Below are 15,000 nucleotides of genomic sequence, written 5' to 3' on the forward strand. Positions count from 1 at the left end.
GGGGAATAGCTTCTCATCATATTGCTGCGGGTACATTGGGTATATTAGCGGGCTTATTCCATCTTAGTGTCCGTCCGCCTCAACGTCTATATAAAGGATTACGTATGGGCAATATTGAAACTGTACTTTCCAGTAGTATCGCTGCTGTTTTTTTTGCAGCTTTCGTAGTTGCTGGAACTATGTGGTATGGGTCAGCAACGACCCCAATCGAATTATTTGGGCCTACTCGTTATCAGTGGGATCAGGGATACTTTCAGCAAGAAATATATCGAAGAGTTAGCAATGGTTTAGCCGAAAATCTTAGTTTATCAGAAGCTTGGTCTAAAATTCCCGAAAAATTAGCCTTTTATGATTATATTGGTAATAATCCGGCAAAAGGGGGATTATTCAGAGCAGGCTCAATGGACAATGGGGATGGAATAGCTGTTGGATGGTTAGGACATCCCGTCTTTAGAGATAAAGAAGGACGTGAGCTTTTTGTACGCCGTATGCCTACTTTTTTTGAAACATTTCCGGTTGTTTTGGTAGATGAGGAGGGAATTGTTAGAGCAGACGTTCCTTTTAGAAGAGCAGAATCCAAATATAGTGTTGAACAAGTAGGTGTAACGGTGGAGTTCTATGGTGGCGAACTTAATGGAGTAAGTTATTCTGATCCTGCTACTGTAAAAAAATATGCGAGGCGTTCTCAATTAGGGGAAATTTTTGAATTAGACCGGGCTACTTTGAAATCTGATGGTGTTTTTCGCAGCAGTCCAAGGGGTTGGTTCACTTTTGGTCATGCTACCTTTGCTTTGCTCTTCTTTTTCGGACACATTTGGCATGGCGCTAGAACATTGTTCCGAGATGTTTTTGCTGGTATTGATCCAGATTTGGATGCTCAAGTGGAATTTGGAACATTCCAAAAAGTGGGAGATCCAACTACAAGGAAACAGGCAGTTTGATACACATTGTTATAGTATCTTTCACCTCTCTTTTTTGATTTGACATGGGAAACATCTCCCATCCTTTCTTTGACTCTTTTTCTTTCTTTATATGGGAAATTATCCCAAATGACAAATGAATAGGTGTGGAAGTTATAATTGTAAATAAACCAGGATCGAATCTATGGAAGCATTGGTTTATACGTTCCTTTTAGTTTCGACTTTAGGGATAATTTTTTTCGCTATCTTCTTCCGAGAACCACCTAAGGTTCCACCAACTCCAACTAAAAGAATAAAATAATTTCATTTAAGTAAGAAGTCCCCCTATCTGGGAGACTTCTTACTTAAATTAGTCTCCGTGTTCTTCGAATGGATCTCTTAATTGTTGAGAGGGTTGCCCAAACGCGGTATATAAGGCATACCCAGTAAAGCTTACAAGTAAACCAGATATGGAGATGGCGACTAAAGTTGCTGTTTCCATTTTTATAGAATTTCAAGATTACAATGGATCTACGAAAAGATCGTGTATTTACAACTACAACGGAATAGTATACAAAGTCAACACCAATGATTAAATAGAATTTATGGCTACACAAACCGTTGAAGATAGTTCTAAACCTAGGCCAAAACGAACTGGTGCAGGTAGTTTACTGAAACCCTTGAATTCGGAATATGGGAAAGTCGCCCCGGGTTGGGGGACTACTCCTTTTATGGGGATCGCAATGGCTTTATTCGCTATATTCCTATCTATCATTTTAGAAATTTATAATTCTTCCGTTTTACTGGACGGAATTTTAACCAATTAGGTTTCTACTAACTAAAACTAGGAAGTCAGAGTTTTTCCATCCAAAAAAGCCTTTCTAGTTTAAGATCTACATTTCTAGATATTATGGTAGTTCGACCGCGGAATTTTTTTGTTTCGGTATCTCTGGAATATGAGTGTGTGACTTGTTAGAATTGATCCTATTGATAATACATAGAAAGGGCCTGTTATCTCTATCAAGATGATTCTAATTCGTCAGATATTATTTATTCTAGTATCTGGAACACGAAATAGATAGAGTGGATCAAAAAAAAATGGAACTATGATTCATACTCACTATTAAGACCTCGCAACCAGACTGAAAAATTCAAGTAGTTCTTAAATAAAAATAAAAAAGAAATTTTCTTCCTTCCAATTTTGTTTGCCCAAAAGACAACTTTTTTTCTCTCGATTTTGTCGAGTCATTACACTGATTCAATAAATGATTATCAAGCGGTTCTTATTCGAAGAACCCTTGCCTTTTGTTTAGCTTGAGACTAAATCATCGTGGCTCTAGTATGAATCTAAGGTTTTAATTGAACTGATTCATAGGATCTCAACAAGATAATTTCTATATTACGCATAAAAAAACAAATCCTTTATAGGGAAGAGAAAAGTCAAGAAGCCTCTAATGACCAACATAAGGGAAAGGAAGAAAGAAAGACGCGCCAACTTGAGATTTTTTGGCATTATCATCACAAAGAAGATATTCCGGATTTTTCTTATTTGATATCTTCAAGGCAAATCGACCCAATTCAGTGGCTGATGAAGTTTTGAACCTTTTTTCTAATATTCGTTGAAAATTTTTGTGTTTCTGCTTGAGCCGTACGAGATGAAATTTTCATATACGGCTCTTAGAGGGGGACTCGGGTTAGTTACCTATCTCAATAAAGTATATGATTGGTTTGAGGAACGTCTTGAGATTCAGGCAATTGCAGATGATATAACTAGTAAATATGTTCCTCCCCATGTCAACATATTTTATTGTTTAGGGGGAATTACACTTACTTGTTTTCTAGTACAAGTCGCTACCGGTTTTGCTATGACTTTTTACTACCGACCAACCGTTACAGAGGCTTTTTCCTCGGTTCAATACATAATGACCGAGGCCAACTTTGGTTGGTTAATCCGATCAGTTCATCGATGGTCAGCAAGTATGATGGTTTTAATGATGATCCTGCATGTATTTCGTGTGTATCTCACAGGGGGATTTAAAAAACCCCGCGAATTAACTTGGGTCACAGGTGTGGTTTTGGCTGTTTTGACTGCATCATTTGGTGTAACTGGTTATTCTTTGCCTTGGGATCAAATTGGCTATTGGGCAGTCAAAATTGTGACAGGTGTACCTGACGCCATTCCGGTAATAGGATCGCCTTTAGTGGAGTTATTACGCGGAAGTGCTAGTGTGGGCCAATCCACTTTGACTCGTTTTTATAGTTTACATACCTTTGTACTGCCTCTGCTTACTGCCGTATTTATGTTAATGCACTTTCCAATGATACGTAAGCAAGGTATTTCGGGTCCTTTATAGGGAAGGCATATCATAGAGAATTATAATTATCATATATCATATCGGGTAGGTTTTGGTATTTCATTGCTACAAGCATGGGTTATTGTAAAATAACACATGTCATTTGGATACTTCTCTTCAACTCCAAAGTATTTTTATACAATACAAATAGTTGAAGTTAATTTTACGAAAGAAAAAAGGCGGATTATGGGAGTGTGTGACTTGAATTATTGATTTGGCCATGCAGATAAAGAATTGGATCTGCCACATTAGAATTCACAACCAAAGGTGTCTCCGCATCCAATCAACATGTAAGTCCCCTACCTAGGAAGGATAGGCTGGTTCACTTGAGGAGAATATCTTCTATGATCATACCGCAACCATGTCATCCATGAACAGGCTCCGTAAGATCCCATAGAGTAGAAATGGAATAAGTCATGTGACATGATCCAGTTCTCTATTTATTACACTTACCTTTTTATTATAGTATGGAAATGCATTCATTTTCTTTGCATCGATTGTGATCCGCAATACTATCGGAGTAAAAGAAGGGATCTAAGGAAGAATGTAGGCTAAACTTTTTGATTTTTTATTAGTAACAAGTAAATATTTTGTTTGGAGGTAAGAAACTTGCGATATTGAGGGGATAAATACCAACTAATCAAGAGACATGAGACAATCCACAAAGCAATTGATCATGATCAAATTTGTAAGCCCACTTGGATATTGAGCATTTACCCATAAGAATAGGATTATTTTCAATGAGTAGTTGTAGGTGCAACTTCGGAAAAGAGAATCTGATAAAGCTTTTCTTGCCTAGAGTCATTGAGTCATTATAAACCTTAATTCTATTAAGGATCTTCCGCGGTCTTATTTCTTTCACTCTTGCTCGAGCCGGATGATGATAAATTCTCATGTCCGGTTCCTTTGGGGGATGGATCCTAAAGAGTTCACCTATCCCAATAACAAAGAAACCAGACTTAAATGATCCTGTATTAAGAGCTAAATTAGCTAAAGGGATGGGACATAATTATTACGGGGAACCCGCATGGCCCAACGATCTTTTATATATTTTTCCAGTAGTAATTCTAGGTACTATTGCATGTAATGTAGGTTTAGCGGTTCTCGAGCCATCAATGATTGGTGAACCGGCAGATCCGTTTGCAACTCCTCTGGAAATATTACCCGAGTGGTACTTCTTTCCCGTGTTTCAAATACTCCGTACGGTACCCAATAAGTTATTGGGCGTTCTTTTAATGGTTTCTGTGCCAACAGGCTTATTGACAGTACCTTTTCTAGAGAATGTCAATAAATTCCAAAATCCATTTCGCCGCCCAGTAGCTACGACCGTTTTTTTAATCGGTACTGTAGTAGCTCTTTGGTTAGGTATTGGAGCAACATTACCCATTGATAAATCATTAACTTTAGGTCTTTTTTAGATATTTTTTGATTCATTCAACCGTGAAGTACCATAGGTATCTAGGAAATAGTTACTTCCAAGTGAATCTTCCCTAGATACCTAAAATCCATTTTATTATGATCCATTTCGCGAAAATATAGATTGTACCAAAGATGCTAAATTGTTTTCTTTTTATTCTAACTCGAAAAAGAAGAAGAAAAAAAATTGCAATGGATTTAAAACGAGAGTTTATTCTTAAGTAAATCAATTGGGAGATGCTTCTCTAGAGTGTCCCATATATGTTTTCTATCTTCCATACGAAAACTGTCAATTCTCAGAAGATCTTCTTCAGTCTTACTCAAAAGGTCCAATAGTGTATGTATATTGGCCCTTTTTAGACAATTATACGTTCTAGAAGTCAATTCTAATTGATCAATAAAAATACAATTCAATGGAATTCCTTTTTTGTTTTTCTTTAGATTAGTTAATCTTTTTTGAAAAGTAAAAAGGGGTGGAGTAAACCTGTTTTTATTTTCTTCGAAACTAGCGCCCTCTTCCTCCGCGTGTAGAAAAGGAAGAAATAAATCAATCAAATTACGAGAAGCCTCATAAAGTGCTTCCTTAGGGGTTAAACTTCCATTAGTCCATATTTCTAGAAAAAGTATCTCGTGTTTTTCATTTCCATTCCCACAAGAAAAAATACTATAATTCACATTTCGAACAGGCATGGATACAGCATCTATAGGATAACTTCCATCTTGATAGTTCTTTCTGAGTTCTGTCTGATATCCACGATCTCTCTTGATCTGTAAATCAATACAGAAATCAATGGGCTCTGTCAAGTTAGCTATAGGTTGTGCCGTATCAACGATTTCTACGGAAGGCGGTAAGATGATATCTTGAGCAGTTATGTATCTAGGACCTTTGACGCAAATGGATGCGTCTCTAACTCCATAGAGATTACTTCTCAATACAATTTCTTTCAAATTTAGTAAAATTTCTTGTACGGATTCTTCAATACCTGCTATTGTAGAATACTCGTGCGGCACGCTCCCAAATTTTGCACGTGTGATACATGTTCCTTCTATTTCTCCAAGTAAAGCTCTTCGCAAGGCAATACCGACGGTGTCCGCTTGACCTTTTCTAAGCGGGGACAGAATGAAACGACCATAATAAAGGCGCTTACTATCTACTCTTGAGTCAACACACTTCCACTGTAGTGTTTGAGTGGATCCTGCTACCTCCTCTCGAACCATAATAGACTAGTATTATTATTTTATCATTGAATCGTTTATTTCTCTTGAAATGAAAGTTGAAAGCGGGTTAATTCTTTTACAGACGTCTTTTTTTAGGCGGTCGACATCCATTATGCGGCATAGGTGTTACATCGCGTATACAACTTAATCGCACACCACTTTTAGCAATGGCTCGTAATGCGGCATCTCTTCCACTACCAGCGCCCTTTACCATAACTTCTGCTCGTTGCAAACCTACTGTACGAATAGCATCTACTGCTGTTCTTTGACCAGCATAGGGTGATGCTTTTCTTGAGCTTTTGAATCCACAAGTACCGGCCGAGGACCAAAAAACCACCCGACCTTGTGGGTCTGTAACAGTTATAATGGTATTGTTGAAACTAGCTTGAACATGAATAACCCCTTTTGTTATTCTACGTGCACTCTTCCGTAAACTAAAACGTGCATTCCTACGTAAACCAATACGCACTTTCTTACGTGAACCAATTTTTGGTATAGCTTTTGCCATATTTTATTATCTCATAAATATGAGTTAGAAATAAAAAAAAGAAAAAAAGATACAAAGATATCCGTTTCAGGGTAAAATAAACCCTTTACTTTAATTATTTTAAATGAAATTATTTTATTTGGAATTGGAACATTTCCGCGGGTACTTTTTTTTACTTTTTAGAAAGTAAAGTTCTTTTTCGAAAGATTACCCCTGTCTTTGTTTATGCTTCGGATTAGAGCAAATGACTCTAATTCGTCCACGCCTACGAATCAGTCGACATTTTGTACAAATTTTACGAACGGAAGCTCTTATTTTCATATTTCCGTATCCTTTTTTAAACTATGAATCTAATCTTTTGGAAAAAATAAGTCTCTTCGCTTGAATTTTAGAACTTAGAATTTATTACCCTAGAAAAAAAAAGAAAAACCTAATCCTTTGAATCTTTGGTATCCTTCAAATCTTCGCTATCCTTCAAATCTTCGCTATCCTTCGAGTCTTCGATACGCTTCGAATCCTTATGGGGAAGTCTATAAATTATACGTCCCTTGCTTGAATCATAACGACTTACTTCAATTTTGACCCTATCCCCCATCAGTATTCGTATAGAACTAGACCGTATCTTTCCTGAAATATAGCCTAGGATGATGGTGTCATTCTCTAGCCGAACGCGGAACATTCCATTGGGTAGGGCTTCCGTAACTAAACCTTCGAAAGTTACTTTTGCTTCTCTCGGGTTTTTTTTTTCTCTCCTATTTTTTTTTTCTGTCATATTTTTTTTCTCCTATTTTTCTATTTTTATTTTAAAAATAGGAAGGGCGAGATAGAATTCGAGCACTATAGGCGGGGCGATTACCATATATAACATAAGACTTCTCCCCCAATTCTGTTTAGTCGAGCTTCTCGATCTGTCATTATTCCTCGAGAAGTAGAAAGAATAGCAATTCCCATTCCACCCAAAACTTTAGGAATTCCTTGATAGTTGGTATAAATTCGTAAGCCGGGTCGGCTGATACGCTTTAAAAAGGTTCTTGTTCTATATATTCCTTTTATAGTCTTTCTCTTTTGATGTCGCAAAGTTGAAACCAAGAAATATCTGTTACGTTCCTGATGTTTCCGAACACTTTCAATAAAACCCTCTCGTAGAAGTATTTTAACAATGTTTTCGGTAATATTTGTAGATACTACTCGAACTGTTCCTTTTTTATTCATGTCCGCATTTCTTATAGAGGTTAGTAAATCAGCAATAGTGTCCTTGCCCATAAGACTCTAATTCTAGGTTCCTCCTAATTTTTCTATAATCAACATGTTTTCTTTTTTTTTTTTTCATTTTGGATTTTAAAACATATACGTAAAACACAATCTACTAAATTAATTCTTTGGTCTCAATTTCGCCTACTAGTATTTATAATACTTCAGGAGCTAATGAAACTATTTTGGTAAAATTCAATTCTCTCAATTCCTCGGCAATCGCGCCAAAAACTCGAGTTCCTTTTGGATTGCCTTTTTGATCAATTATAACCGCAGCATTGTCATCATAGCGGATTATTATACCGTCTTCGCATTTGAACTCTTTACATGTACGTACAATTACAGCTCGAATTACTTCGGATCTTTCTAGAGGCATTTGGGGCAATGCGTCTTTGATTACAGCAACAATAACATCACCAATACGAGCATATCGCTGATTACCAGCAGCTCCTATGACTCGAATACACATCAATTTTCGAGCTCCACTATTATCTGCTACATTTAAAAGGGTCTGAGGTTGAATCATATTATTTTGATTTCAATTTGTTATTTCAATGCAAAAGGATGAAAGAAATATTGTCTTTCCAGAAAGAAAAACCGAGCATTTTTTTTTATCTTCCATACCCCTTTTAGGGTTCTATATCTCTAATCGAATAAATTGACTTCGTATGGGCATTTTACTGGCAGCTATGGAGATAGCTGCTCTAGCTACAGTTTCAGATACTCCCCCCATTTCATAAAGTATACGACCAGGTTTAACAACGGATACCCAATATTCGGGGGACCCCTTTCCCGAGCCCATACGTGTTTCCGTGGGTCTTAGTGTAACCGGTTTGTCGGGAAATATACGTACCCATATTTTTCCACCACGACGTGCATATCGTGTTATTGCTCTTCGTCCTGCTTCTATCTGTCTCGCCGTGATCCAAGCGGGTTCAAGTGCTTGAAGAGCATATCTACCAAAACAAATACGATTGCCTCGGCAGGATTTTCCTTTCATTCTTCCTCTATGTTGTTTGCGAAATCTGGTTCTTTTGGGGTTATAGTCGATGGTTCTCTTTCTTAGTTCCATCTCTACTGCAAAACTGGACATGAGAGTTTCTTCTCATCCAGCTCCTCGCGAATGGAATCAGAAAGCATGTAAATTTCTCTAATTCATAATATTCCAAAATATTACGGTACGGATAGATACACATTAATAGATAATAGAAAAAGTTCGGTTTTTTTTATATTGAATTTGTTAAAACAGAAAAATATAATATATAGTCAAAAAAGAAGATCTAGAATATATCCAGATGTGTGTGTATATTTATCTAAATTCTATATTTATAGATAATGTAATCCTTCTTAAAAAAATCCTTATTTTTACTCTTATTGAATCGCGGTAAAGTATTCTAATTCAATAAGAATTTCGCGGGCGAATATTTACTCTTTCCTGTCTTATTTGTTAATTTATAAACTTACCAAATAAGACAATTTTTTTGGTTTGTTCCGCCATCCCACCCAATGAAGTGTTAGGATTCTTTTCAATAAAATCCTATGGAATCATAGGTTCTGTCGTTCCCACTGCTTCTCCTTGAATGGTTAGGTCTGAATCCCGCAACGGAGCTTCCAAAAAATTTCTTTCCGAGTTAATTTTCTCAGTTTTATTAACCCGGGCGGCTCTTTATTATTGCTTTAAATTTGTAGTTCTTGTTTCAAGTTACAATTTTTAATTCTCTATTATTTTTATTATATTGATGCTTTATCACATTGCCTTTTATGATGTAATTCATAGACCATACATAGTGGAATCCTATATCTTATTTATTTCCTCTTCCTTCTTTCTATCATCCCTCCCTTTATCCACATCCCTTTAGTTTTGCTTCACAACCTAGAATCCCTTTTCTTTTTTAGAGAAAAAATTGCAGTTGCTACAACTATATGACACATCTACTCATTTATGTTATGATAGAGGTATTTATTCATATAGTGACTGTTTCTTAGTTAGGATCTCGACAATACGAAGCAATAGGTTGGTTATTAGTTAATTTTCTATAATTACTAAGTTTTTTTCTTAAAAAAAAGAAAAAAATAACGAGTCACACACTAAGCATAGCAATTATATTAAATGATTTATCAATTTTCATTAAATCTTATAGAAAGAGGTATAATTTCTTCTTTTGCAGGGATTTCAGGAAAAAAGTCTCTTGTCATTTTTTATTCTATCAATGGACAGAATCCGAAGACAAGATTACTTATTCTTCGTCTACGAATATCCAAATTTTTACACCTAATACTCCATAGATAGTCCGAATTGGATAGCAGCAATAATCAATTTTAGCGCGAATTGTTTGGAGGGGAAGTCTACCCTTTTTAATAGATTCGGCGCGTGCAATTTCTTTTCCTCCGAGACGACCCGCAATTTTTACTTTTACTCCCCTTATATCTGCTTTTTTAGTTAATTCAATGGCTTTTTTCATTGCCTTTCGGAATGAAACTCTATTTTTTAATTGGAAAGCTATATATTCTGCAAGAATGTTAGGCTGTCTATAAGGTTCTTTAACTTTTTCGATAGAAATATTAAATCTCTGGTTTACAGAGTTAATTTCCTTTTGTAGATCTTTCTCTAATTCTTCGATTGCTCCTTTTTTCTTTAATAAATTTGGGAATCCAATATGGATTATGACGTGGATCGTATCGATTTCTTTTTGGATTTCTATATGTGTAATTACTTCGGAACTTGAACCTGAGTCCATTTTTCTATTATGTGTAATTACTTCGGAACTTGAGTCTGATTCTATTTTTCTATTCGAGCCCTTTTTCCTATTCTTTTGTATATAGTTCTTGATACAATCCCTTATTTTTTTATCTTCCTGTAGACCTTCAGAATAATTTTTTGGTTGTGCGAACCAAAAGGAATGGTGTTTTTGGGTTGTACCAAGTCTGAAACCGAGTGGATTTATTTTTTGTCCCATATTTTTCTATTCTATATTTTTTTTACTGGGAATCGAAATCTTAGATGGATCTAAAGGTTATTTAGATTTCTTTACTATATTTAGTACAATTGTTATATGACACATGCTTTTTTTTATGGGGAAACTACGTCCTCGAGCTCGAGGTCTGAATTTCTTCATAATAGTACTCCTACTGACTTCGGCTTTAGTAATAAATAAATTCGCTTTGTCGAAATCCCTATAATGAGTAGCATTTGCGGCTGCCGAATAAACCAACTTTAAGATGGGATAAGATGCTCGATAGGGCATGAGGTTCAGTATCATAACAGTTTCCTCGTAGTAACGCCAGCGAATCTCGTCAAGAACTCTTTGTGCTTTGAAAACAGACATAGGGATACGTTTTTGTGCTTTGAAAACTCTCTCGAACTTAAGTAGACGATCGGTTGGAACTTTCCTTGCGAGTTTCCTTAGCCCACTTTTCTTCTTCTTTATCCTAGGGATATACTTTACTAGTTTGAAACTTGTCATAAATAAGGTTATTCCCCGCCTACCTTTACTTTATTTTGAATCTTTTTTTCTTCTTAATCTTTCTATTCAGAATTCAGTTAACGACGAGATTTAGTATCCTTTCTTGCATTTTCATAACTCGTGAAATGCCGAGTAGGCACGAATTCCCCCAATTTGCGACCTACCATAGGATTTGTTATGTAAATAGGTATATGTTCCTTTCCATTATGAATCGCGATTGTATGGCCAACCATTGTGGGTAGAATGCTAGATGCCCGGGACCACGTTACTATTGTTTCTTTCTCCTCCTTCATATTGACCTTTTCTATCTTTGCCAATAAATGATGAGCTACAAAAGGATTCGTTTTTTTTCGTGTCACAGCTGATTACTCCTTTTTTCCTTTTTAAAGAGTGGCATTCTATGTCCAATATCTCGATCGAAGTACGGAGGTCAGAATAAATAGAATAATGATCAATGGAAAAAAGAAAAAAATCCTTTAGCTGGATAAGGGGCGGATGTAGCCAAGTGGATCAAGGCAGTGGATTGTGAATCCACCATGCGCGGGTTCAATTCCCGTCGTTCGCCCATCGCATTATTGCAAATTCCAAAAATGCAATTTTCCATATTCCTAGTTACGTATTTACTTACGGCGACGAAGAATAAAACTATCGCTATATTTTTTCCTTTTCCTAGTTCTTCTTCCAAGCGCAGGATAACCCCAAGGGGTTGTGGGTTTTTTTCTACCAATGGGAGCTTTCCCTTCACCGCCCCCATGGGGGTGGTCCACAGGGTTCATAACTACCCCTCTTACTACGGGGCGTTTACCTAGCCAACACTTAGATCCGGCTCTACCCAAACTTTTTTGGTTCACCCCAACATTACCCACTTGTCCGACTGTTGCTAAGCAGTTTTGGGATACTAAACGGACCTCCCCAGATGGTAATCTTAAAGTGGCCGATTTACCCTCTTTTGCAATGAGTTTCGCTACAGCACCTGCTGCTCTAGCTAATTGCCCACCCCTTCCACGTGTGATTTCTATGTTATGCATGGCCGTGCCTAAGGGCATATCGGTTGAAGTAGATTCTTCTTTTCTCTCAAAAAACCCCTTCCCAAACTGTACAAGCTTCTTCCAAAGCATACGGCTTTCTAGATGTATATGACGATCTCTAGACAGATGGATCTTATATGAATCATATGATGAAGTACCACATGAGTGGATATATAGGAAAGGAATCCAAATCTGCCGAATCGCTCATGTTATGATCTTCTACATCCTAGGTCTCTGCGTTCCGTCATCTGGCTTATGTTCTTCATGTAGCATTCAGATCGAATGACTCTATGAAATTACGTCGATACTTCCACATATTATGGGTAACGTAGGAGACATCCCTATTTTCCCCCGGGGGTCTTAATTACCACTGCTTAGCTTTCAATTTGCCTCTGACCATCAAATTAAATGTGAATAACCCGTCCTCCTCTCTTTGAAACAAGGGGCGCTTCCGGTTCTGTGCGTGCTTCAAACAATTTTGTCTTCTCCATATTTCCATATTACCATATCTCTAGAGCCAATAATTTTCTATGAGGAACTACTGAACTCAATCACTTGCTGCCGTTACTCAACAGTTTTCTGTTGAGGTCTATCCCGTAGAGGTAGTCAAATTGGATCAGTGATCGATTTCTAGGTTTCGTCGTAAACCTAATTGGTTACTTCCAATTACGTAAATCAATAGTTCAAACCGCACTCAAAGGTAGGGCATTTCCCATTGATATAGGAACTTTTGTACCAGAAACAATAGTATCTCCAATTATAGCCCCTCTGGGATGTAAAATATATCTCTTCTCACCATCCCCATAGTGTATGAGACAAATGTATGCATTTCGATTAGGGTCGTATTCTATGGTTACGATTCTACCAGATATGTCTTTTTGATTCCGTCGAAAATCTATTTTACGGTATAGGCGCTTATGACCTCCCCCTCTATGCCTTGCGGTAATGATTCCTCTGGAATTACGACCTTTACCACAACGGTGCCGTCCATGGATCAAATTATTTCGTGGATTGGATTTCACTTGCCTGTCTACGGTTCCCTTGCGTGTGCTCGGGATAGGTGTTTTGTATAAATGTTTCGCCGTATTATTAAGTATTCTCCTTTAGTTTTTTTCTCTATCTAGAAGTGGAATAGAATAACCCGGTTGAAGGGTAATGATCATACGTCTGTAATGCATTGTATGGCCCAGAATAGGTCCTATTCTTCTACCTTTTCCAGGTAGTCGATGGCTATTCACAGCTACCACCTTAACACCAAAGAAGAGTTCGACCCAATGCTTTATTTCTGTCTTAGTGAATCCCGATTCGACATTAAAAGTATATTGATTCTTTCCCAATAAACGAAGACTTTTTTCTGTAAATACTGCGTATTTGATTCCATCCATAAATCGACTTTCCCTCCTATGCTCTGAGTTCCAGTATCGATAAGAATTCGAGTTCTTATTGTTCTTATGTTATGGTATGAATATACCATACCAATTCGTTATGTATGGATGATGGATGAGATTCCATGGATAGAGAGCCAGTTCCAATAGACTTATGGAATGTTCCCGTTCGTGTGCATCCAGCAGGAATTGAACCCGCAAATTTACCAATTATGAGTTGGGCGCTTTAACCATTCAGCCATGGATGCTTAACAGGGATCATCGTACATCGTAAATAACCAATTTTCATATAGAAAGACATATCATAGAAAAATGAAATCGAAAATATTCCGAGATGGCAAATATTCGGAGATGACTATGAAAACACCTCTCTGGATCCTCGAATTGAAAGAGAGATTGAGAGGGATCAAGAATCCTAATTCTCGCTATTTGGAATGGATCCAATTCTATTGAGTCTGACTCATAGTGATCATTTCTCTTTAGCAAAGAATGACCTTGGTTATCAAAGGATTGAACAACCGGGATCCATTTACTTATGATACCTAGTTGGCATTGATAACAAGGATCTAATGAATTATGAGTTTAATAGATCCTCTTTAGCAGAAAGACGTATATTCCTTGCTCATTATCAGACAATCACTTATTCCCAAACCTCGTGTGGGACTAATCGTTTTCATTTACCATCTCATGGAAAACCCTTTTCGTTCCGCTTAGCCCTATCGGGTATTTTAGTGATAGGTTCTGTAGGAACTGGACGATCCTATTTGGTCAAATACCTAACGAAAAATTACGATTTTCCTTTCATTAAGGTACGAGGGCTTCTTATTCCACAAGAACGAAAGCACCTTTTCATTCTTTCATATACTAGGGGTTTTTACTTGGAAAAGACAATGTTCCATACTAAAGGATTCGGGTCCATAACCACGAGTTCCAGTGCACTAGATCTTGTAGCACTTAGCAACGAAGCCCTATCCATTAGTATTCCACATAAGAAATCCATTCTAGAAAAAAATACAATTAGATTAGCTCTTCATAGACAAACTTGGGGTTTGCGAGCCAAGGTAAGATCGGCTCGGGATCATGGGACCCTTTTCTATCAGATAGGAGGGGCTCTTGTACAAAATAGACTTACTAAGTAATAACCCCATAGAATCTATCTATATAAAGATAAAGAGGCAATCGTGTCAGGAAGCGGGTTTTTCTTTGGCCAAAAGGTACTTCGAACTTGGAACGAGCATGAAGAGATTAACGAGACTTCTTTCTCTTTTGAGTTTTTCTGGCGGACCTGCCGCGCAAGATCTTTGGTCTTCCCCTGGAACCGATGAAAAAAAGTGGATCGCTTCTTATGTACTCGCTCAGAATGATTCTTCTCTATCTATAGTTCATGGCCTATTAGAAGTAGAAGGTGCTCTGGTGCAATCCTTACCGACAGAAAAAGATTGCAGTCAGGTTGATAATAGTCGAGTGACATTACTTCGTCGGTCCGAACTAAGGAATC

This window comes from Triticum urartu, unplaced genomic scaffold (genome assembly GCF_056163025.1).
Source record: "Triticum urartu cultivar PI428250 unplaced genomic scaffold, HENAU_Tu73 scaffold159, whole genome shotgun sequence".
Lineage (NCBI taxonomy): Eukaryota > Viridiplantae > Streptophyta > Magnoliopsida > Poales > Poaceae > Triticum > Triticum urartu.